General features: G+C 45.0%; 1 protein-coding gene across 1 annotated transcript in view; it reads right to left on the reverse strand.

Moving 5' to 3' along the window:
- Positions 1–23,824, reverse strand: part of LOC120927445 (synaptotagmin-like protein 5) — a 270,163-nt gene extending 246,339 nt beyond the window's left edge. Inside the window, exon 1 of the mRNA XM_040338125.1 lies at positions 23,751–23,824. The gene's annotated coding sequence lies outside the window, so the exon portion shown is untranslated. The remainder of the gene's footprint in view (positions 1–23,750) is intronic.
- Positions 23,825–24,665: the final 841 nt, after the last annotated feature.

Consider the following 24,665-nt stretch of genomic DNA (forward strand, 5'->3'; position numbering starts at 1 on the left):
TTAAATCCTCCAGAATGTAAAATTAATGAAAAATATGTCCGGAAAAATTAGTTACTATTATAGCTGCCACAGCAGGTCCTCAAACCTGGCCACTCAAGCACAGAGATCTCATTACGGAAACCCCTGAGGAACAGTAATGGAAACCACTAAGCAATTTAACTTTCCAGTATCTACTACAAAATGTAATGTAAATGACGTGTGGACTGAACCTTTTTTTTATTTTAGTTCTATTTAGACTATAATAGCTATATACAGAAATTACAGTGGGGATCGAAAGTTTGGGCACCCCAGGTAAAAATTTTTTATTAATGTGCATAACGAAGCCAAGGAAAGATGGAAAAATCTCCAAAAGGCATCAAATTACAGATTAGACATTCTTATAATATGTCAAAAAAAGTTAGATTTTATTTCCATCATTTACACTTTCAAAATTACAGAAAACAAAAAAATGGTGTCTGCAAAAGTTTGGGCACCCTGCAGAGTTAATATCTTGTACTGCCCCCTTTGGCAAATATCACAGCTTGTAAACGCTTTTTGTAGCCAGCCAAGAGTCTTTCAATTCTTGTTTGAGGTATCTTTGCCCATTCTTCCTTACAAAAGTCTTCCAGTTCTTTGAGATTTCTGGGCTGTGTCACGCACTGCTCTTTTAAGGTCTATCCATAGATTTTCAATTATGTTGAGGTCAGGAGATTGTGAAGGCCATGGCAAACCTTCAGTTTCCGCCTCTTGATGTAATCCCCCGTGGATTTTGAGGTGTGTTTAGGATCATTATCCATTTGTAGAAGCCATCCTCTCTCTAACTTCAGCTTTTTCACAGATGGCATCAAGTTACCATCCAAAATTTGCTGAAATGTTATTGAATCCATTTTTCCTTCTACTCGTGAAATGTTCCCTGTGCCACTGGCTGCAATACAACCCCAAAGCATGATTGATCCACCCCCATGCTTCACAGTTGGACAGAGGGTCTTTTCATTAAATTATGTGCCCTTTCTTCTCCAAACGTACCTTTGCTCATTCCGGCCAAAAAGTTCTATTTTAACCTCATCGGTCCACAGAACTTGTTTCCAAAATGCATCAGGCTTGTCTATATGTTCATTTGCAAAGTTCAAACGCTGATTTTTGTGGTGAGGACGTAGAAGAGGTTCTCTTCTGATGACTCTTCCATGAAGACCATATTTGTACAAGTATCTCTTTATAGTGGAATAGTGTACCACAACTCCAGTGTCTGCCAGATCTTTCTGGAGGGAAGTGCAGTCAAACGTGGGTTTTGAATTGCTTTTCTCACAATCCTGCGAGCTGTTCTGTCTGATATTTTTCTTGGTCTTCCAGATCTTGCTTTAACTTCCACTGTTCCTGATGACTGCCATTTCTTAATTACATTCCGAACGGAGGATATTGACATCTGAAAACGCTTTGCTATCTTCTTATATCTTCTCCAGCTTTGTGAGCGTCAACTATCTTCACTTTCAGTTTTCTAGACAACTGCTTGAAGAAGAACCCATGGTGCTGATTGTTGGGGCAAGGTCAGATGAGTCTGGGCATTTAAATCCTTTGAGACTGACATCACCTGGTCTTCCCAGACGATGATTGAGAACAATCCATGACACTGGCAGGTCTCAGCTTTGCAAAGGGGGCAGTGCATGCTAGAAATTCTGCAGGGTGCCCAAACTTTTGCAGACGCCATTTTTTTGTTTTCTGTAATTTTGAAAGTGTAACTGATGGAAATAAAATCTAACTTTTTTTGACATAATATAAGAATGTCTAATCTGTAATTTGATGCCTTGTGGAGATTTTCCATCTTTCCTTGGCTTCGTTATGCACATTAATACAAATTTTTACCTGGGGTGCCCAAACTTTCGATCCCCACTGTATATGCAATCATTATACATTCTCTTCAATTTCCAATGTAGCCTTATTTCTTTGTTAAAGGGGTTGTAAAGGTTTGTTTTTTATTTTCTAAATTGGTTCCTCTAAGCTAGTGCATTGTTGGTTCACTAATCTTTTCTTTTGATTTCCCTTCTAAATGGTTTATTTCTCACTTCCTGTTCCTCCTCAGCAAGCTTGCCCCCATCATCCGAGCCGTTCTCGCTGGGGGTTAGTCAGCGTTCTCGCCCCTTCCCTTGGCACTACATCCTTTGGCACTACATCAGCGCTGCGCTACCATCCAAAGGACCAGGGACCACAAACCTGTAAGGAAGACTGGGTGAAGATGGAAGTCCTGACAGCTTGCTGCTGGAGGGCTCGTTTTGAGGTAAGCTTCACATATCGTGCTAGAATGCGATGTATACTACCAGCACATTATAACATTGCCCTTCAGGAGAAACGAGTTAAGTACCGCTTTAAAAAATTAACCTGTTCCAACTTGCATACAAATTCAACTTAAAGCGGGAGTTCACCCATTTAAAAAAAAAAAAAAAATCTCCCCTTAGCTTCCTGCTCGTTCGGTCTAGGGGAATCGGCTATTTATATTAAAATATGTGCAGTACTTACACGTTTTCGAGCTGCATCTTCTTCCGTCGCTTCCGGGTATGGGTCTTCGGGAGCGGGCGTTCCTTCTTGATTGACATTCTTCCAAGAGGCTTCCGACGGTCGCATCCATCGCGTCACTCGTAGCCGAAAGAAGCCGAACGTCGGTGCGGCTCTATACTGCGCCTGCGCACCGACGTTCGGCTTCTTTCGGAAAATCGTGACGCGATGGATGCGACCGTCGGAAGCCTCTCGGAAACCTGTCAATCAAGAAGGAACGCCCATTCCCGAAGCCCATAACCGGAAGCGACGGAGAGGATGCGTCTCGTAAACGGGTAAGTACTGCACATATTTTAAAATAAATAGCCGATTCCCCTAGTAATAACGAGCAGGAATCTAAGGGGGAAAAGTGCCCTCTAAGGGTGAACCCCCGCTTTAAAGCGGATGTGCCATGGGAACAAAATATTAAAAGCCAGCAGCTACAAATACTGCAGCTGCTGACTTTTAATATTAGGACACTTACCTGTCCTGGAGTCCAGCGCCGATCGCAGCAGAGCACGAGCGATCGCTCGTCACTCTGCTGCTCCCCCCGCCATCCACGCTGAGGGAACCAGGAAGTGAAGCGCTGCGGCTTCACTGCCCGGTTCCCTACGGCGCATGCGCGAGTCGCGCTGCGCCCGCCGATTGGCTCACACGCTGTGTGCTGGGAGCCGAGTGTTCCCAGCACACAACGGGCGACAGACGGGATGTGACGGAATGCCCGTCTTTCGCCCGTAGCGTGTGGCCGGAAGTGGGTGCAAATACCTGTCTTTAGACAGGTGTCTGCACCCCCCTCCCCCCTGAAAGGTGTCAAATGTGACACCGGAGGGGGGGAGGGTTCCGATCAGCGGGACTCCACTTTAGGGTGGAGGACCGCTTTAAGAACAAACCTACAGAACATCCTGTACCTTGTTTGTAACCTGGGCACTGCCTATACATATTTTTTATATAAGTAAATGCTTTTTAAACTAACCATTGTGTTCTTTAAGCCAGTAGTCCCCAACCATTTTGTCACCAGGGACGAGTTTTGAAGAAGACCCTGGTGGTTGCAGTCAAAACTCTCATAATCTGTATTTGCAGCCAATCCCTCCCTTTCTCTATCCAAAATGAAAAAAAAAAAAAAAAGTGCTGCCCATAGTTCTACTTCAAGCACAAATTTCTGATAATTTTATGGAGAGGACTAAGAAGATATAACCATGCCAATGGTACAGCAGAAAACATATAGCACAGTGAGGAAGGTTTGTGGTCCAGGATGATAGGACAGTCAAAATTAGAAGCAACTTGCGTTACACCAACAGTGTAGCACAAGCCAGCGGGGACACTTTCCGTGCTGCCCTCCTGCAAAGTGCTGCCCTAGGCCTGGGCCTTGTTGGCCTAGGCCAGGATACAGCATTGCCTCAGCTACACCTTCACCTCAGATCATGAGGCATTTAATTTTCATAGAAGCACACAACCTAGATCTTACACATGCGCAGTTTACAGTATAGGTTCACGCTCCTGTTGGATTCTATTGTTGCCGCTGATCTGACAGGAGGCGGAGCACAGGCAGTAATGCGAGCGGGTCTAAGTTCAGATCAAGCCTTGCTCGCTTGCCTGCCGCTCACCTCCTACTGTGCAGCCTGGTTGCTAACAGGCCACGGAAACTGGTCCGTGGTCCAGGGGTTTGTGACCTTTGCTTTGCGACCCTTTCCATTCCTTTAAAGTTATTGGTAAAATGTTTGTACTTAGAATTCCATTGCATCCAGCTATCCTCCAAAATTATTCCTTCAATCTGAGATTTTAGTTCTGCTCTGCTTCATCTTAATAAGGCCGATTGGCAGAACTTCCCAGTCTTCCTTGGCTTGTCCTGCCAACTCTGCCCACTGAAACACCACTGAGTTGCAGCCTCAGACAGAAGGCCTGGCCCTGTCTTCATGAAGCTGCACTTGGAAAAAGGTAACAAGCAAAAGAACGGCATCACAAGGAGTTGATGGACAGACCAGGAGAGGATTTAAAGGGAACATACCAGACCAGAAGTGAAGGTAATTCTCCTAAGACAACACAGACAGCAATCTTTTTTTTTCTCCTTTAGTAGAATTGGGGAAGGTTAGAACTAGGGTTGTCCCGATACCACTTTTTTAGGACCGAGTACAAGTACCGATACTTTTTTCCCCAAGTACTCGCCAATACCGAATACCGATACTTTTTTTTAAATGTGTCCCCAAATGCAGCCATGTCCCCCCACAAATGCAGCCATGTCCCCCCCATATCCAGCCATGTCCCCCCCATATCCAGCCATGTCCCCCCCATATCCAGCCATGTCCCCCCCATATCCAGCCATGTCCCCCCCCCATATCCAGCCATGTCCCCCCCCCATATCCAGCCATGTCCCCCCCATATCCAGCCATGTCCACCCCCATATCCAGCCATGTCCCCCCATATGCAGCCATGTCTCCCCCCATATCCAGCCATGTCCCCCCCCATATCCAGCCATGTCCCCCCCCCATATCCAGCCATGTCCCCCCCCATATCCAGCCGTGTCTCCCCCCATATCCAGCCATGTCCCCCCATATGCAGCCATGTCTCCCCCCATATCCAGCCATGTCCCCCCCATGCAGCCATGTCCCCCCATATGCAGCCATGTCTCCCCCCATATCCAGCCATGTCCCCCATTTGCAGCCATGTCTCCCCCCCCATATCCAGCCATGTCTCCCATATGCAGCCATGTCCCCCTTACCTGCATCCCGCCGCATCCCCGCTGCCGCCGACTGCTTAATACGCGCTGGGAACATCACAGCTTTCATTGGACAGTTCGCCCGAGCAAGGTGGAGTGTCTATACGCGGCGCGAATCATTACAGCTATTCAAATGAATTCTGTAATGTTCCCCGCCCGTATTAACCAAGTGGCGGCGGCAGCGGGGATGCGGCGGGATGCGGCGTAGCGTGTTGGCGGGGGGGGGGGAGTATTCTATTTCGGTATCGGGGGTATTTGCGGGAGTACGAGTACTCCCACAAATACTCGGAATCGGTCCCGATACCGATACTAGTATCGGTATCGGGACAACCCTAGTTAGAACCCCTGTTGCAGATTTTTCCTTACTTCCAGTTTTATGAAATCATTGTCAGAAGAACAAAGTGAGGGGGAATCACTCTAACAGAGACCTACATAACAGTAACACCTAACAGGCGTTCTAATACTTCCACACTCTATCCAACCTAGAAATAGGTTTACAGGTTTACTTTTTTTTTTAATTTTTTTATTTAAAATGTTACTAAACCCAGGACCCTGCATTCACTATATCTGGTCTCCCACAGTACACAGAACATGGAAATGCAATTATTTTAGTAAATATAAACTTCTTAATACCTTTTCTCATCAGCAGTATTTAGCAGTTTTGTGACTTCAATAAGTATCTGGTAAAGATTATAGGAAGAGTTTTCATTCTAGTCTGACTGTCCTATGAGGCTTCAGAACCTCTGACCCTCTGTCTGGACAGTGCTGATTGGCCTTCTGCTGATCACATGCACCCTCCTAAGAAAATAAAAAACTCAAGCAGTACACACCAAACTAAGCATGTGCAGTGTGCCTCCTATGGCTCTGTACTATCAGCAGATGGATTGGGGACCGTGGAAGAAGAAGAGGATCACAGAAGAAAGGATCAAACAGCCTTGCTACACCATGCAGAGGATTAACCCCTTAAGTTCCTCAGTGAGTATAACAACAATGCTTTACTGCATATGCAGGATGATTTTAATGTTGTGGGTTTAGTAACACTTTAAATTAAAGTGGAGTTCCACCCATTTTTTATGTTTGTCTGTGCTGCATGCCCTAATCTCATAGTGTTCAGAATGGACAATTTCTATTTATTTTGTTGCTTGTAAATAAGTTTATTTTTTAGTCCTTCATTACTTCCTCCTCCTTATTAGCCTAGGCTATTAAGTCACAAGGCTATTCGCAAGGGTTTCTGGGATAGGCATCATGTATCCCAGTAGTCCTTTCAAATAGCCTATTTGCATAGAGAAGGGGCGGCAACTTCCTCTGACACTCCCGTTGCTATGGAAACCTGACTGAAACCTATTACATCGCTTGTGCAGCACTGAGCATGTGTGAGATCTGCAAGGCTGAAATCCAGGAAGTCATACAGTCTGGCTTCATGATGCCCACACTTAAGATGGCCACAATCTATTTCTAGATTATAAACTAACTAAATGCTCTAACAACCTAACAAAACGGACCTTACTTTACAGACTAACTTTACTAGACTACATTAAGCTTGTGTATTACAGGGGTATTTATATTTAAAAAGTGAAATTGTGGGTGAAACTCCCCTTTAAATGGAGTTATTTATAAGAAAGCAACTAGTGCCCCTGTCACCATTGTCTCTGGAGGTTCATATACAGAGGATAAGTAAATGGTATATTCTATTTACGCTCTACGTGCTCAAAGGGATCACATATATACCATTTGTCATTTACCGAAGACTCTCTTACACTGGTAAATCATTTTCTGCCCAAGAACTCAAAAAAAATGATCTCTCACAAAAAAACATTAGAAACCTCTAGAAAAAATATAAATGATATTCAGATTACATGATACTAAATTTTATGAAAAAATAAAGTCAATAAACATCTCTGGAATGACAGCAACCTTTATGCTCCAGAGGGGATAAACACAGAGGGCCAGATCCACAGAGAGAGTACGCCGGCGTATCTACTGATACCCCGGCGTACTTTCAAATTTCCCGCGTCGTATCTTTAGTTTGAATCCTCAAACCAAGATACAACGGCATCTGGGTTTGATCCGACAGGCGTACGGCTTCGTACGCCTTCGGATCGTAGATGCAATACTTTGGCGTCTGCTGGGTGGAGTTCGCGTCATTTTCCGCATCGGGTAGTCAAATTAGCTTTTTCCGATGATCCATGAACGTATGCGCGGCCGTCGCATTCTCTTACGTCGTCTCTAGTTGGTTTTTTCCGGCGTATAGTTAAAGCTGGTATTTTGCTGCGTATAGATAGACTTGCCATGTTAAGTATGGCCGTCGTTCCCGTGTCGAAATTTGAAATTTCGTCCGTGAATCGGAATGTATGTAAGTTCCGTGAGTCGTCCGTGAATCGGAATGTATGCAAGTCCAGTCTAAGTTAAAAAAATGACGTTGTTGCGACGTCATTTCGCGCAATGCACTGCGGGAAATTTCGAAACGGAGCATGCGCAGTTCATTCGGCGCGGGGACACGCTTCATTTATATGAAACACGCCCCCTAATCGCCGATTTGAATTCCGCCGCCAGAAATACACTACGCCGCCGTAACTTACGGCGCAAAATCTTTGAGGATTTGAAAGAACGCCAGGTAAGGTACGGCGGCGTAGCGTATCTCTGATACGCTGCGCGGGTGCAGATCTATGTGGATCTGCCCCAGAATATATTGTAATGTGGAACATAATAGTGAAGCTCATGGTGTGGTGCCACAGCACCCCCAAAAATTCTTCTAGCACCTCCATCAGCATTCACCATGTTTAGGCTCAGACTGACTCACTGAGAATCAATGGATTGATGCTTACTAACCCGTTTCAGAGCTTCCTAGGCTGTCTTGTCTCTGCCAATCCCATGGTTCAATGAGTTCATGGCATGGATTGGGGCGTTCTTTTGCAGAGCAGATGACAGGCACACATGTGCAGGAGGTACAGTGGGGTGCAGAGGCAACAGTGTTGATGCTTTGTTGAAGTTTTGAAAGGATGAGAGTGCCACACAGACTTTTAAAATATTTTTATTTTGCAACAGCCAATGCGTTTCAGTGGCTCAGCACTCCCCCTTCATCAGGGTCAAAAACAGGATGATGCCGGCACTTGTATTGGAAGGGCCTTCCAAAATAAAAATTAGTAGCTAGATTCACATAGAGTTAGGCTGGCGTATCAGTAGATACGCCGACCTAACTCGGAATCTGCGCCGACCTAAGTTTAAGTGTATTCTCAAACAGATACACTTAAACCTATCTAACATAGGACGGCGCAAGCCGTCGTATCTTAGGGTACAATATTTAGGCTGGTCGATAGGTGGCGCTTCCATTGCGGTCGGCGTAGAATATGTAAATCACTAGATACGCCTATTCACGAACGTATGCCCGACGCAGTACAGATATGCCGTTTACGTAACGCATTATCAGGCCTAAAGTTATTCCAACAAATAGTTGGAATAGTAATGTTAAAGTATGGCTGCCGTTCCCACGTCGAAATTCGAAAATTTTACGTTGTTTGCGTAAGTCGTCCGTGAATAGGGATTTACGTCATTTACATCCACGTCGAAACCAATAGGCCCGTGCGGCGTACGTTGCCGCAATGCACACTGGGATATGTAGGCGGACGGCGCATGCGCCGTTCCAAAAAAAACGTCAATCACGTCAGGTCAAGCCCCATTAACATAAAACACGCCCCCTCAGCTTAATTTGAATTAGGCGCCATTACGACTGCACGATTTACGCTACGCCGCCGTAACTTAGCAGGCAAGTACTTTGAGAATCATGTACTTGCCTCACAAAATTACGGCGGCGTAGTGTAAATGCCATACGCTACGCCGCCGCAACTATGCGCTCGCCATCCCGAATCTAGCTATATTTCTGTACAAGCTGGTGTGGCGTTCCCATCCTTTCAAAACTTCAACGAACCCCTCTGCTCCTCAGCAAGACCACACAGTTGCTGGGGAGCAGCCTCTACGACCACAACCACCCACCTATCCCATCAAAACAAATCCACAAGGTTCAGCATTCCTACATCACAAATATTACAGTGTTGGTGGTGGAAACAGGTGTATGAACTTTGGGGGTACAATGGTGCAACATATGTGCAGAGAGTGCAGTGGTAGAACAGATGTGCAAGGCCTACAGTGGTGGCAGACTTGTCCTGGGAATGGCGTGTTAGAAGTGGTGTGCAGAGATTGCAGTGGTGAGCGGTATGTTGCGTGTGGAGTGGTGGAAAAAGGGTATAGAGCTGAGCAGTGGTGGCAGAGGGGTACATGGTATGCAAGAGTAAGCAGTAGGGGATAAGGGGGTGCAGATGTAAGGAGTGGTCAAGGGGTGCAGAGGTGAGTGGTGGAAAAGAGGGTGTGGGACAGGTAGAAGTGAGCATTGGTGGGCAAGGGGTGCAGAGGTGAGTGGTGGAAAAGAGGGTGTGGGACAGGTAGAAGTGAGCATTGGTGGGCAAGGGGTGCAGAGGTGAGAGGTTTCCTTTGGGGATTTTTTCTTGCAGGGGGATATTTACTGGGGAATGATTTTACTTGGGGGGAGTTAGGAGATTATTGCTGTGGGAGCGGAAGACTTTTTCACCGCTTTAGGGAGGTTTTTCCTTCTAAGATATTGTTGCTTGATTAAGTGCACATAGGGGGAATAATTTTGCCTAAATGCAATCCATTTATATGCTCCCTATTGGAACACCAGCCTCTCTTGGCACTCCTCAGGCAGACTCTCCACGGACAGCTTCCTCCAACAGGACGGACAGCTAAGGACCTCAGCAGATTGAGGACCCAGTCGTTTACTGGGCCCCAGCCGCAGATCAGATGCTCCGGGCCAACGTGGTCCTGGAACCAGGATCGCTGCATAGCACGCACACCCCAGCCCGGAAGGCCATTTGCCAGGGTGCCGTGATATGGCTACCCCGAAGGTGGGTGCCACACGGGAAGAAGACCCAAGAAAATGGCGTCTGCCCCATAAATACCCAGCATGCACAGCGAGGAAGCCTCCTCCTGATAGGCTGCTGGGAAGGAGCATCCAAACCCTTGACTCCGCTGCTGCCACCTGTCGACCTGGGGTGTGACCAGCACCCCAGAAACGTCAGCATGAGCCCACAGCACAGCCAAAGCTGGGACAGAGGCTCCAAATTGAAACAAAGTCACTTAACTCTCTGACCCCCTCTAAATTTACACTAGCACTGGTTCTGAAAAGTAACCAGGCGCTACATGTAGATGACATACGCCAAAGTGTTATTGTCTCAACAGCTGTGAGGGTTGCCAAGTAGGCCGTGACTATTTTAATGAAGTTCTTCTTTAAGGTAGGCTCAGACAAAGGGTTAGCTCTCGGTCTGTATTCTGTTTATGTCAAGCCAAGTTTTTTTTTTTTTGCTAGTTTTCGTTTTTCCTTTTAACCACTTCCAGTCCAGGGCAATTCTGACAACATCATTTTATTTATTTTTTGCTAGTACTTAGAAACCCCAAACATTATATATATAAAAATATTATTTTATTTATTTTTTAAGCAGAGGCCCTAGAGAATAAAATGGTGTGTGTTGCATATTTTTATAATCACACAGGCCTAGATTCTCAAAGGGCTTACGACGGCGCAACGCCATGTACGCCGTCGTTAAGTCCTAATCTGGGCCGTCGTATCTATGCGACTGATTCTTAGAATCAGTTACGCATAGATATCCATTCGATCCGACATGCGTAAGGCTCTTACGCTGTCGGATCTTAAATGCAACTTTTCTTTTCGCCGCTAGGTGTCGGCTCCATCGTTTTCCCCGTCGAGTATGCAAATTAGCTAGTTACGCGAATTCATGAACGTACGCGCGGTCGACGCAGTGAAGTTACGACGTTTACGTAAGGTTTGCACGGCGTAAGTTTGCCCCTGCTATATGAGGGGCAACCAATGTTAAGTATGGCCGTCGTTCCTGCGTTGAAATTTAAAAAATTACGTTGTTTGCGTAAGTCGTCCGTGAATGTCGCTGGACGCCATTTACGTTCACGTCAAAACCAATGACGTCCTTGAGACGTCATTTGGAGCAATGCACCCTGGGATATTTTCTCGACGGCGCATGCGCAGTACGTTCGGCGCGGGAACGCGCCTAATTTAAATGATCCACGCCCCCTACCCGGATCATTTGAATTTGGCGGGCTTGCGCCGGGTGATTTACGCTACGCCGCCGCAACTTTACACGCAAGTGCTTTGTGAATAAAGCACTTGCCTGTAAAACTTGCGGCGGCGTAACGTAAATGACATACGTTACGCCGCCGCAGAGATACGCCGGTTCTACGAGAATCTGGCCCACAGTATTTGTGCAGCGGTTTTCGAATGCAAATCTTTTGGAGAAAAAACACTTCAATGAATTAAAGTGGCACTCTGAAATACGGGGTATTTAGCTGCATCATTTTTAAAACAGAAAGACATTGTGCAACATAGTTTCATATAACAGAGGGCATTCTAGTTATTATGCAAAGTGACATTACACAGAATAGCAGCAGGAGGGGAGGGGCGTGGAGCAGATCAGCGCTGAATTAATAGCTGACAGGTAGAGAGAAAGGGGGAGAGGAAGAAACTGCGGGCTGACGGAGGTACATAAATTCACCAGCTATAGCAGCTATAATTATGTGGTCAGCACATTTTGGGCATGGGCTGCTGTGCCTGCATGTCATGCAGGAAAAAGGTCCCTGCATTATTTTGGAAGCGCACCTGCAAATGCGCTTTTTAGATGCGTGGGGTGCCATTAACAATGAATGGCAGCATCACCTCTAACCACCCACAATAGTGTGAAGAGTGTATCTGCCATCTAGGGACTGTTATAAAGCTGTGACATGATAGAGTTAAAGTGATTTAAAATGTAAATTTATTTTTCTTTTAAAAACACAAACATATAATACTTACCTGTTCTGTGCAATAGTTTTGCACAGAGCAGCCCTGAACCTCCTCTTCTGAGGTCCCCTGCCTCTGTGGTCCTGGCTCCTCGCCTTGCTGAGTACCCCCATAGCAAGTCGCTTGCTATAGGGGTACTCTTGCGGGCTCGCTCTCGAACATTACTGCCTGCGCTTATTGACACTAACAGCAGGACCCAGCCCCACCCCTCATTACTGGCTGTGTTTGACAGCAGCTGGAGCCAATGGCTCCCTTTGTTGTCTCTGAACCAGCGAGGAGGGAGAGAGCAGACAAATGGGTAGATTCACATACAATTGCTTAAAATTAGGACGGCCTAGCCTAGTCTTTTTAGGCTACACCGCCGTAAATTATTTAGGCTATTAGTGATTCTCAAACCACTTACCTTCAAATTTTCGGCGGCGTAGCCTAAAACGAGCGCGCCTAATTCAAATGACTGGGAGGGGGGCGTGTAGTATGGAAATGAGGCTTGACCTCACGTTTTTTGACGTTTTTTACACTGCGCATGCGCCGGGCGACTACATTTCACAGTGCGCATTGCGGCTAAGTAGGCCGTACGGGCCTATTGATTTCGACGCGTACGTAAACTACGTAAATCCCGTTTCGCGGACGACTTGCGCAAACTACGTAAAAAATTCGAACCTCGCGGCAGGAACGGCGGCCATACTTAACATTGTTATTCCACCTCATAGGTGGAATAACTTTAGGCGGCCTATCGTGTACGGAAACGACGTACGCTCGTGAATCGTCATGAATCTGCGTATCCCCTCATTTACATAATCTAGGCCGGCCACAATGTAAGCGCCACCTAGCTGTAAGCCAAAACATTGCAATCTAAGATAGGACGGCGCAAGCCGTCCTATCTTAGATATGTTTAAGTGTATCTCTGTTAGAGAATACACTTAAACATAGGTCGGCTTAGATTCAGACAGAGTTAGGTCGGCTTATCTGTAGATAAGCCGGCCTAACTCTTTGTGAATCTACCTAATAGTCTCTGTTCTTTCGCACATTGCTGGATCGAGATCAGGCTCAGGTAAATATAATCAGGGGAGGTTGCGGGGGAACTGCATGCCATTAGGACCACTTTAACAATAAAGAGATTGCAACAGTCTCTATGCACTGGCTCTGATAGGTGGGACAGGCATGGGTCACAGTGTTGAAAATGTATGGCCTCCAACATTGCCAAAACATTGAAAACAGAAGTGGAAGTAGATATTTATCCACTGCTCCAGTTTTTTACAATGCCTCACTCACACGTTACATTTCCTATCTGGTTTGAAAAATGATTGCCCCGCTAGATGGCTACCCGCAGGGATGTAGTCCCAAGGGAGGGGGGCAAGCATGCTGACTAACCCCCAGCCAGAATAGCTCGGATGATGGGGGCAAGCTTACTGAGGAGGAACAGGAAGTGAGAAATTCAGACAAAGAAAAAAAACATTTAGAAGGGAAATCGAAGGAAAAGGTAAGTGAACTAACAATGCACCAGCTTAAAGGAACATATTTAGAAAATAAAAAAACAAACCTTTACAACCCCTTTAAAGCCTGTCTATGAAGGAAATACAAAGTTTAAAGTACAACTGAATTCAAAAAGTGAAGATCTGCTATGTTATAGGGAACATCTAGAAATGTTAATCGTGCACAAACAGTAACCGAAAAATGTACCTTTTTTCTTACATTCCTCTTCCAGTGCTTCCTGGTATGTGAGGGTGTCTAGGCACCTCTATGTCTACAGCCTCATAAAGCCCTGTACACACGATCGGATATCTGATGGAATCTAATCCGATGGATTTTTTCGTCGGATATCCGATGAAGCTGACTTTCATCAGTCTTGCCTACACACTATCAGTCAAAAATCCGACCGTGCCAAAACGCGGTGACGTACAACACTACAATAAGCCGAAAATAATGAAGTTCAATGCTTCCGAGCATGCGTCAACTTAATTCTGAGCATGCATGGATTTTTGTCCGATGGAGTTCCACACAGACGATCTATCGATTTTTTCTCCATAGGAAAAATGTAAAACATGTTCTATTTTTTTACACTGATGGAAAGGAAACGATAGGGCCCACACACGATCAGTTTGTCCGATGAAAACAGTCCATCGGTCTGTTTTTATCGGACAAACCGATCGTGTGTACACGGCTTAACTGTATATCTGCACTGTGAGATCCCAGGAACTGCCGACTCTGTCTACCAATCTTAGAAGATCTGGAGTGAGAATCGGTGATGCCACTACTGTGCTGCTCATTGTTCTCCTTGCTGGAGGCTTTGACATGAGGAAGCAAAGCCATGCCTCTGCCAAGATGTCCGCCTCCACAAAGAGACAAGTGCAGAACAACACATGGGGGTAACTGGAGAAAGATCAGCTGTAGGGAGACCACAGGCAATACTGGCACTAGTCCTTTGCTTCTGCCTGCCTTTTTTTCCCATGCACAACTTCCACATTCTAATTAACTTATTTACATTCAAATTGGAATATTATAGTGACTTCAAAATCAATAACATAGTTTGTCAGGTTGAAAAAAGACACAAGTCCATCCAGTTAAAGGGGAGGTTCACCCTAAAAACAACTTTCTCTTATTACACTGGCCCCCCACATTACAATACGATTATTCCTATTATTTTTTTTTTTTTTTGATGCTGTACATACCTTGGTACAGCTAATTCACCCGTGGCTTCCGGGTTGCGAGTCCCGCTGGAGTGGGCGTTCCTAACATGCTGGTGATTGACGTTTTGACAAAAAACGAGCTCCCCCCCGTCGCGTAAGCCGCATCACGATTGCCGAAAGGAGCCGAACGGCGATGCGCAGGCGCAGTATAGCGCCGACTCGCCGTTCGGCTCCTTTCGCCAATCGTGCCGCAGCTTACGCGACGGGGGGAGCTCGTTTTTTGTCAAAACGTCAATCACCAGCATGTTAGGAACGCCCACTCCCGCGGGACTCGCAACCCGGAAGCCACGGGTGAATTAGCTGTACCAAGGTATGTACAGCATCAAAAAAAAACTAATAGGCATAATCGTATTGTAATGTGGGGGGCCAGTGTAATAAGAGAAAGTCGTTTTTAGGGTGAACCACCCCTTTAATAAATAAAAATACAATCCCATATATAAATATACAATCCTTCACCCACAGTTGATTCAGAGGAAGACATTTAAAGTGGACAAAATATGCAATTACAAAATGTCAGCCAGTGCAATTCCTATTCCTTTTTATGCAGGGTGTTGGACTTTGTATTTGCTGTGTGTTCTATGACCAATGTTTGAAGAAACCTATAGCCAGTATTGGAGCCGAGTTCATCTACAGCTGTAACTTTTGTTGGCTGTTTGAAAAGGGTGGTTACCAAATAACAATAAATCATATCTTTTACCATAGATTATATTCACAGTTAGCATTATATAGCACTGTAGTACTTTTCTGCAACTACATCCCCAATGCAAGCTCTTTGTAATAGAAAAGATAACACTGCAAACAGTACAGGGCAGCACTGGATTTCTGGGAGGATCAACAAACAGATTAAAGGGATTGTAAAGGTTCGTTTTTTATTTTCTAAATAGCATTGTTGGTTCACTTACCTTTTCCTTCCATTTCCCTTCTAAATGTTTTTTTTCTTTGTCTGAATTTCTCACTTCCTGTTCCTCCTCAGTAAGGTGTTCAGTAAGTAGTTCTAAATGACTTTCCACCGCTCAGATGATGGTGGAAAGCTTACTGAGGAGAAACAGGAAGTGAGAAATTCAGACAAAGAAAAAAAACATTAAGAAGGGAAATTGAAGGAAAAGGTAAGTGAACCAACAATGCACTAGCTTAACCACTTAACCCCCGTACCATATTTTAAAGACCATATAACTCCTATGAAAAAAGCAGAATCAAACTTTGATTCTGCTTTTTTTATAGAAGTTATATGGTCTTTAACATTATAGACATATCACTAGTCTCTTTTTTTATACATCAGAAGCAGTTCAGCCAGCAACCATTGGGTGGCGCATGGATACACACAGTTGTACAGATCTGCAAGAGAAGCCCAGGCATCCATCCAGCGGCGCAGGCTGCTGACGTCGGTTCCGATATCCACGCCATTTGCGTTCCACGCTGGTTACGTGGAACCGGCCATGAAGCAGAAGAATCGCGGGTCATCCCGGGGGGAGAATCGAGATTGCGATTCTCTCCGCGATTAATCGTGCAGCTCTAATATCTAGTAAGGTGGTCGATCATCTCTATGGACGGTCAGAAAGGAATGGATAGAATGTGAGAAGATCAGAAAAGGGGCAATTTTGACCAGAATATCTAGTAAGGTCTATCATCTCTATGACTGGTCAGAAAGGAATGGATGGAATCTGATATCATAAAAAAGCTAATTTTGACTTAAATATCTAGTAAGGTCTATCATCTCTAGGGACGGTCGGTAAGGAGTGATTGGAATGTGATAATATAAAAAAAAAAAAGTGCCTATTGACCTGAATATTTAGTAAGCTCTATCTATGACCCCTGGTGAGCTAAATATGGCAGAACATTTTCTCTGATAAAGGAGGGGGAAGATAACAAGGAAGAAACATTTGTTGCAGTTTGAAGTGATGTTTCAATTCATGGACACTTAGTAATGTTCCCGCAGGTTTTTACAGAGGATTTAAACAGAGGCAATACGGGTTGATTCACACAGAGATCCATAGGCGTGCGCAGCATATTACATTAGGGTGTGCACCCCAAAACGAAAACAAGTTGGCTCCTGGGTGGAGGCGCCGACATCTTTGGTAAGGTTCCCTACTGCGCATGCGTGAGTCGCGCTGCATGTCCTCACTGGTCCATGCTGTCTTCTGGGACCTGTGTGTCTCCCAGAGGACAGCGGGGGGGACAGAGGAGGGGCCAGACATGGTGTAGATCGCTGGGGAATCTGCCGCGATCTATCGCCGGAAGTGGGAGCAAATACCTCTATTAGACAGGTATCTGCTTCCCCCTCCCCCTGAAAGGTGCCAAATGTGACACCGGAGGGGGAGGGAGGAATCTGAAAAACGAAAGTTCCAGTTTTGGGTTGAGCTCCGCTTTAATAAACACTTATCAAAGTAAAAAAATATATTTTTAAAATGTATTAAAACATTTAATTGTTCACACTAGTGGTTGAGGTGCAGTAAAACCCTGCTGTTGAGCTGTGCTTTTACTGCCCCTTAACCACTACCATTTTTTTAGCTTTAGAGGCAGCAGCTGGGCATGTTCACATGCCACGGCTGCAATTATACCCCCTGCATGAGTGGGAGTGATGTCATTGTGCTCCAGCCACTCATACAGCCAGAGCCCGCAAACCCGGAAGGAATGCCAGGGGAGGAGGAAAGCCCTGTTAGAGTGCCTCCTTCTAAGGCAAGCATTTCATAATGTGCTAGTATGCGATGCATACTAGGACAATGTGCAATTGTCTTCCAGGGGGGATTTTTTTTTTAACTGCTGTGGTTTACAACCGCTTTAAGTTGGTACATGTGCACAGGTTTTTTTATTCAGTTTGCTAGCTGACAGGTTCTTGCATCTACACAAGCGATGTGGATGCAAAGACTGACAGCGGAGACTCTCCACCGTCAGTATACACTGATTAGTGCTACAGCTGATTTGTTGCAAGCTGCTGATTGAACAATGTTTCAATGCCCCTTTCACACTGAGGCATTTTAGCACTAGAAATAGCATCTGAAAACCGCCTCTCAATCATTTCAGTGTGACTTTTCACACTGGGGCGGTGCTCTTGTGGGACGTTAGGAAAAGTCCTGCAAGCAGCATATCAGAGGCTGTTTGAGAGTGCTGCTGTATACACCGCTCCCAAAACGCCCTGTCCATTGAAATGAATGGGCAGCGCTTCCAAAGCGCCTGAAAAATGCTTCGGAAGCATTTTTTAATAAGCATTTTTCAGGAGCTTTGGAAGCGCTGCCCATTCATTTCAATGGGAGCGGTGTATACAGCAGTAAGGATGAGCTCCAGCGTGTTCGCATGCTACACGTGCAGAGCCCGCCAGGAAGTGTGCACGGCGCTACGCTAATCACAGCCAGGGAGACATTTCCCGATCTCTGCAGCCGAGCATCGGGACAGTGTCTCCCTGGCTGTGATTAGCGCAGCGCCGTGCACACTTCCTGGCGGGCTCTGCACGTGTAGCATGCGAACCCGCCAGAGCTCATCCTTATACAGCAGCACTCCCAAACAGCCTCTAAGGCCTCGTACACACGACCGAACATGTCGGCTGAAACTGGTCCGCGGACCAGTTTCAGCGGACATGTTCGGTCGTGTGTACGGCCTATCGGACCGTTTTCCAGCGGACATTTGTCCAGCCGACAAAAATTTCTTAGCATGCTAAGAAACATGTCCGCTGGAAACCTGTCCGTCGGACATGTTCGGTCGTCTGTACGACTCACCTGACATGTCCGCTTGGCCGAAAGCCTTTGCATGCATCGAAGTGATTCGACGCATGTGCGGAAGCATTGACCTTCCAGGGTCGCCGCGTCATCGTCACCGCGTATCCTGTCCGCGCAGATTTCTGTTTGATGGTGTGTACAACCATCAAACAGAAATCTCCGAGCGGACATTGTCGATGAAAATGGTCCGGCGGACCGTTTTCATCGGACTGTCCGCTCGTCTGTACGGGGGCTTTTTTCTCCTATTTCACAAGGAGAACGATTAGGTTGGTATTTTGAAACTAGGTTAGTGATGTAGCTGTAGTTGTGGATTGCTTTGTAACTTATTGTCAGTATTTGAATTTAATTAGTTGGTTGAGTGGCAGCCAATGGTGGAAATGGCAGAGAGGGGTAGCAGATGCTGAGTGGTTTGTAAGGTGGACGAGTCTGGCAGCAGCATTCATGATAGACTGAAGGGGGGATAAAGTATTTAAAGGTAAGCCAATGAGAAGGGAGTTATTATTAAAACAGGATTTATTTATAATTAAAACAGGAGTTGCAGTTATGCATTGAATACATATTCTTTGCACAACACTTTCTTTTTAAGTTACTGCTTTACCAGTAGTCCATGACACCGGAGATCCAGTTATTTATAGAAGACTATTATTTTCCCAATGACCCAAAACCTAACCAGCAAACCAATCCAATAACTGAGCAAATCTCCATTAAAACATCCCGACAAACTTTCATATCATCAGCAGAACCTCCACCTAATGTACAATCCATATGACAAATGATCATTTACTAGCCAGTGGTCAGGGCTCACTCATTAGGCTTGCCATGGATTGATGTCACAGACAGAAGAAGACAGAGAAGAGGTCTCCATCTGACCATGACACTGACCTGGCTGCCAATCCAGCTCAGTCTGACAGATGTGTGTATCTAGGACTGCATTGATCTAAGAGCAAAGGAAAGGGGAGATCCCGATCTGTTCTATATAATGACATGTATAGTGGGGCAGAGGAAAGGGGGGATCCTGATCTCTTCTATATAATGACATGTATAGTGGGGCAGAGGAATGGGGATCCTGATCTCTTCTATATAATGACATGTATAGTGGGGCAGAGGAAAGGGGAGATCCTGATCTCTTCTATATAATGACATGTATAATGGGGCAGAGGAAAGGGGAGATCCTGATTTCTTCTATATAATGACATGTATAATGGGGCAGAGGAATGGGGATCCTGATCTCTTCTATATAATGACATGTATAGTGGGGCAGAGGAAAGGGGAGATCCCAATCTCTTCTATATAATGACATGTATAGTGGGGCAGAGGAAAGGGGAGATCCTGATCTCTTCTATATAATGACATGTATAGTGGGGCAGAGGAAAGGGGGATCCTGATTTCTTCTATATAATGACATGTATAGTGGGGCAGAGGAAAGGGGAGATCCCGATCTCTTCTATATAATGACATGTATAGTGGGGCAGAGGAAAGGGGGGATCCTGATCTCTTCTATATAATGACATGTATAGTGGGGCAGAGGAAAGGGGAGATCCTGATCTCTTCTATAGAATGACATGTATAGTGGGGCAGAGGAAAGGGGAGATCCTGATTTCTTCTATATAATGACATGTATAATGGGGCAGAGGAAAGGGGAGATCCTGATTTCTTCTATATAATGACATGTATAATGGGGCAGAGGAAAGGGGAGATCCTGATCTCTTCTATATAATGACATGTATAGTGGGGCAGAGGAAAGGGGAGATCCCGATCTCTTCTATAGAATGACATGTATAATGGGGCAGAGGAAAAGGGAGATCCTGATCTCTTCTATATAATGGCATGTATAATGGGGCAGAGGAAAGGGGAGATCCTGATCTCTTCTATATAATGACATGTATAGTGGGGCAGAAGAAAGGGGAGATCCTGGTTTCTTCTATATAATGACATGTATAGCGGGGCAGAGGAATGGGGAGATCCCGATCTCTTCTATATAATGACATGTATAGTGGGGTAGAGGAAAGGGGGGATCCCGATTTCTTCTATATAATGACATGTATAGTGGGGCAGAGGAAAGGGGGGATCCCGATTTCTTCTATATAATGACATGTATAGTGGGGCAGAGGAAAGGGGAGATCCTGATCTCTACTATATAATGGCATGTATAGTGGGGCAGAGGAAAGGGGAGATCCTTATTTATTCTATATAATGACATGTATAGTGGGGCAGAGGAAAGGGGAGATCCCGATCTGTTCTATATAATGACATGTATAGTGGGGCAGAGGAAAGGGGAGATCCTGATCTCTTCTATATAATGACATGTATAGTGGGGCAGAGGAAAGGGGAGATCCCGATCTCTTCTATATAATGACATGTATAGTGGGGCAGAGGAAAGGGGGATCCTGATCTCTTCTATATAATGACATGTATAGTGGGGCAGAGGAAAGGGGAGATCCCGATCTCTTCTATATAATGACATGTATAATGGGGCAGAGGAAAGGGGAGATCCCGATCTCTTCTATATAATGACATGTATAGTGGGGCAGAGTAAAGGGGAGATCCCGATCTCTTCTATATAATGACATGTATAGTGGGGCAGAGGAAAGGGGAGATCCTGATCTCTACTATATAATGGCATGTATAATGGGGCAGAGGAAAGGGGAGATCCTGATCTCTTCTATATAATGACATGTATAGTGGGGCAGAGTAAAGGGGAGATCCTGATCTCTTCTATATAATGACATGTATAGTGGGGCAGAGTAAAGGGGAGATCCCGATCTCTTCTATATAATGACATGTATAGTGGGGCAGAGGAAAGGGGGGATCCTGATCTCTTCTATATAATGACATGTATAATGGGGCAGAGGAAAGGGGAGATCCCGATCTCTTCTATAGAATGACATGTATAGTGGGGCAGAGGAAAGGGGAGATCCCGATCTCTTCTATAGAATGACATGTATAGTGGGGCAGAGGAAAGGGGAGATCCCGATCTCTTCTATATAATGACATGTATAGTGGGGCAGAGGAAAGGGGAGATCCTGATCTCTTCTATATAATGACATGTATAATGGGGCAGAGGAAAGGGGAGATCCTGATCTCTTCTATATAATGACATGTATAGTGGGGCAGAGGAAAGGGGAGATCCCGATCTCTTCTATAGAATGACATGTATAATGGGGCAGAGGAAAAGGGAGATCCTGATCTCTTCTATATAATGGCATGTATAATGGGGCAGAGGAAAGGGGAGATCCTGATCTCTTCTATATAATGACATGTATAGTGGGGCAGAAGAAAGGGGAGATCCTGGTTTCTTCTATATAATGACATGTATAGCGGGGCAGAGGAATGGGGAGATCCCGATCTCTTCTATATAATGACATGTATAGTGGGGTAGAGGAAAGGGGGGATCCCGATTTCTTCTATATAATGACATGTATAGTGGGGCAGAGGAAAGGGGGGATCCCGATTTCTTCTATATAATGACATGTATAGTGGGGCAGAGGAAAGGGGAGATCCTGATCTCTACTATATAATGGCATGTATAGTGGGGCAGAGGAAAGGGGAGATCCTTATTTATTCTATATAATGACATGTATAGTGGGGCAGAGGAAAGGGGAGATCCCGATCTGTTCTATATAATGACATGTATAGTGGGGCAGAGGAAAGGGGAGATCCTGATCTCTTCTATATAATGACATGTATAGTGGGGCAGAGGAAAGGGGAGATCCCGATCTCTTCTATATAATGACATGTATAGTGGGGCAGAGGAAAGGGGGATCCTGATCTCTTCTATATAATGACATGTATAGTGGGGCAGAGGAAAGGGGAGATCCCGATCTCTTCTATATAATGACATGTATAATGGGGCAGAGGAAAGGGGAGATCCCGATCTCTTCTATATAATGACATGTATAGTGGGGCAGAGTAAAGGGGAGATCCCGATCTCTTCTATATAATGACATGTATAGTGGGGCAGAGGAAAGGGGAGATCCTGATCTCTACTATATAATGGCATGTATAATGGGGCAGAGGAAAGGGGAGATCCTGATCTCTTCTATATAATGACATGTATAGTGGGGCAGAGTAAAGGGGAGATCCTGATCTCTTCTATATAATGACATGTATAGTGGGGCAGAGTAAAGGGGAGATCCCGATCTCTTCTATATAATGACATGTATAGTGGGGCAGAGGAAAGGGGGGATCCTGATCTCTTCTATATAATGACATGTATAATGGGGCAGAGGAAAGGGGAGATCCCGATCTCTTCTATAGAATGACATGTATAGTGGGGCAGAGGAAAGGGGAGATCCCGATCTCTTCTATAGAATGACATGTATAGTGGGGCAGAGGAAAGGGGAGATCCCGATCTCTTCTATATAATGACATGTATAGTGGGGCAGAGGAAAGGGGAGATCCTGATTTCTTCTATATAATGACATGTATAATGGGGCAGAGGAAAGGGGAGATCCTGATCTCTTCTATATAATGACATGTATAGTGGGGCAGAGGAAAGGGGAGATCCTGATTTCTTCTATATAATGACATGTATAATGGGGCAGAGGAAAGGGGAGATCCTGGTGTCTTCTATATAATGACATGTATAATGGGGCAGAGGAAAGGGGAGATCCTGATTTCTTCTATATAATGACATGTATAGTGGGGCAGAGGAAAGGGGGATCCTGATCTCTTCTATAGAATGACATGTATAATGGGGCAGAGGAAAGGGGGATCCTGATCTCTTCTATAGAATGACATGTATAATGGGGCAGAGGAAAGGTGAGATCCTGATTTCTTCTATATAATGACATGTATAATGGGGCAGAGGAAAGGGGAGATCCTGATTTCTTCTATATAATGACATGTATAGTGGGGCAGAGGAAAGGGGGATCCTGATCTCTTCTATAGAATGACATGTATAATGGGGCAGAGGAAAGGGGGATCCTGATCTCTTCTATAGAATGACATGTATAATGGGGCAGAGGAAAGGTGAGATCCCGATCTCTTCTATAGAATGACATGTAGAGTGGGGCAGAGGAAAGGGGAGATCCTGATCTCTTCTATAGAATGACATGTAGAGTGGGGCAGAGGAAAGGGGAGATCCCGATCTCTTCTATAGAATGACATGTATAGTAATGTACAGAATAAACCTACACTTATCAGCTTAGGGTCAGCCATCCCAAGCACAGCACCCATTAAAGAACTACAAGCAGATCACAAGCATGCTGTTCTCATAGGAAATCTATGAGTGATGAAGTGCATAGAGGAGTACTTACCGGTCAGAGGACAGCTGAGTACACACGATCGCTCTTAGTTTATCAGTGTGCGCGCATCCCTGCTCCTCCAGCTGATCTGCAGCAGCCAGAGAGGGGAACCGAGACCACGTGATCAGCCTCTGCTGAAGACGTCATAGGGCTTCGCTGCTTCAGCCTTCTACAGGGCTAAATCGGGTTCCTTGCACCATCTAGTGGCAGCTTTGGTAAACAGCAACATAGACTTCAGACTTTTTACAAAGATATGCAAAGATCAGTTGATGTACATACCCTATATATAGTGTATTATGAAAACTTTAACCACTTGAGCCCCGGACCAATATGCTGCTAAATGCCCAAAGGCGTTTTTACAATTCGGCACTGCGTTGCTTTAACAGACAATTGCGCGGTCGTACGACGTGGCTCCCAAACAAAATTGGGTTCCATTTTTCCCCACAAATAGAGCTTTCTTTTGGTGGTATTTGATCACCTCTGCGGTTTTTATTTTTTGCGCTATAAACAAAAATAGAGCGACAATTTTGAAAAAAATGCAATATTTTTTACTTTTTGCTATAATAAATATCTCCCAAAAACATATATAAAAATATTTTTTTCCTCAGTTTAGGCCGATACGTATTCTGCTACCTATTTTTGGTAAAAAAATCGCAATAAGCGTTTATCGATTGGTTTGCACAAAGTTTATAGCGTTTACAAAATAGGGGATAGTTTTATTATTATTTTTTTTTTTTTACTACTAATGGCGGCGATCAGCGATTTTTTTCGTGACTGCGACATTATGGCGGACACCTCAGACAATTTTGACGCATTTTTGGGACCATTGTCATTTTCACAGCAAAAAATGCATTTAAATTGCATTGTTTATTGTGAAAATGACAGTTGCAGTTTGGGAGTTAACCACAGGGGGCGCTGTAGGAGTTA

Source organism: Rana temporaria, chromosome 2 (assembly GCF_905171775.1).
Source record: "Rana temporaria chromosome 2, aRanTem1.1, whole genome shotgun sequence".
Taxonomy (NCBI): Eukaryota; Metazoa; Chordata; class Amphibia; order Anura; family Ranidae; genus Rana; species Rana temporaria.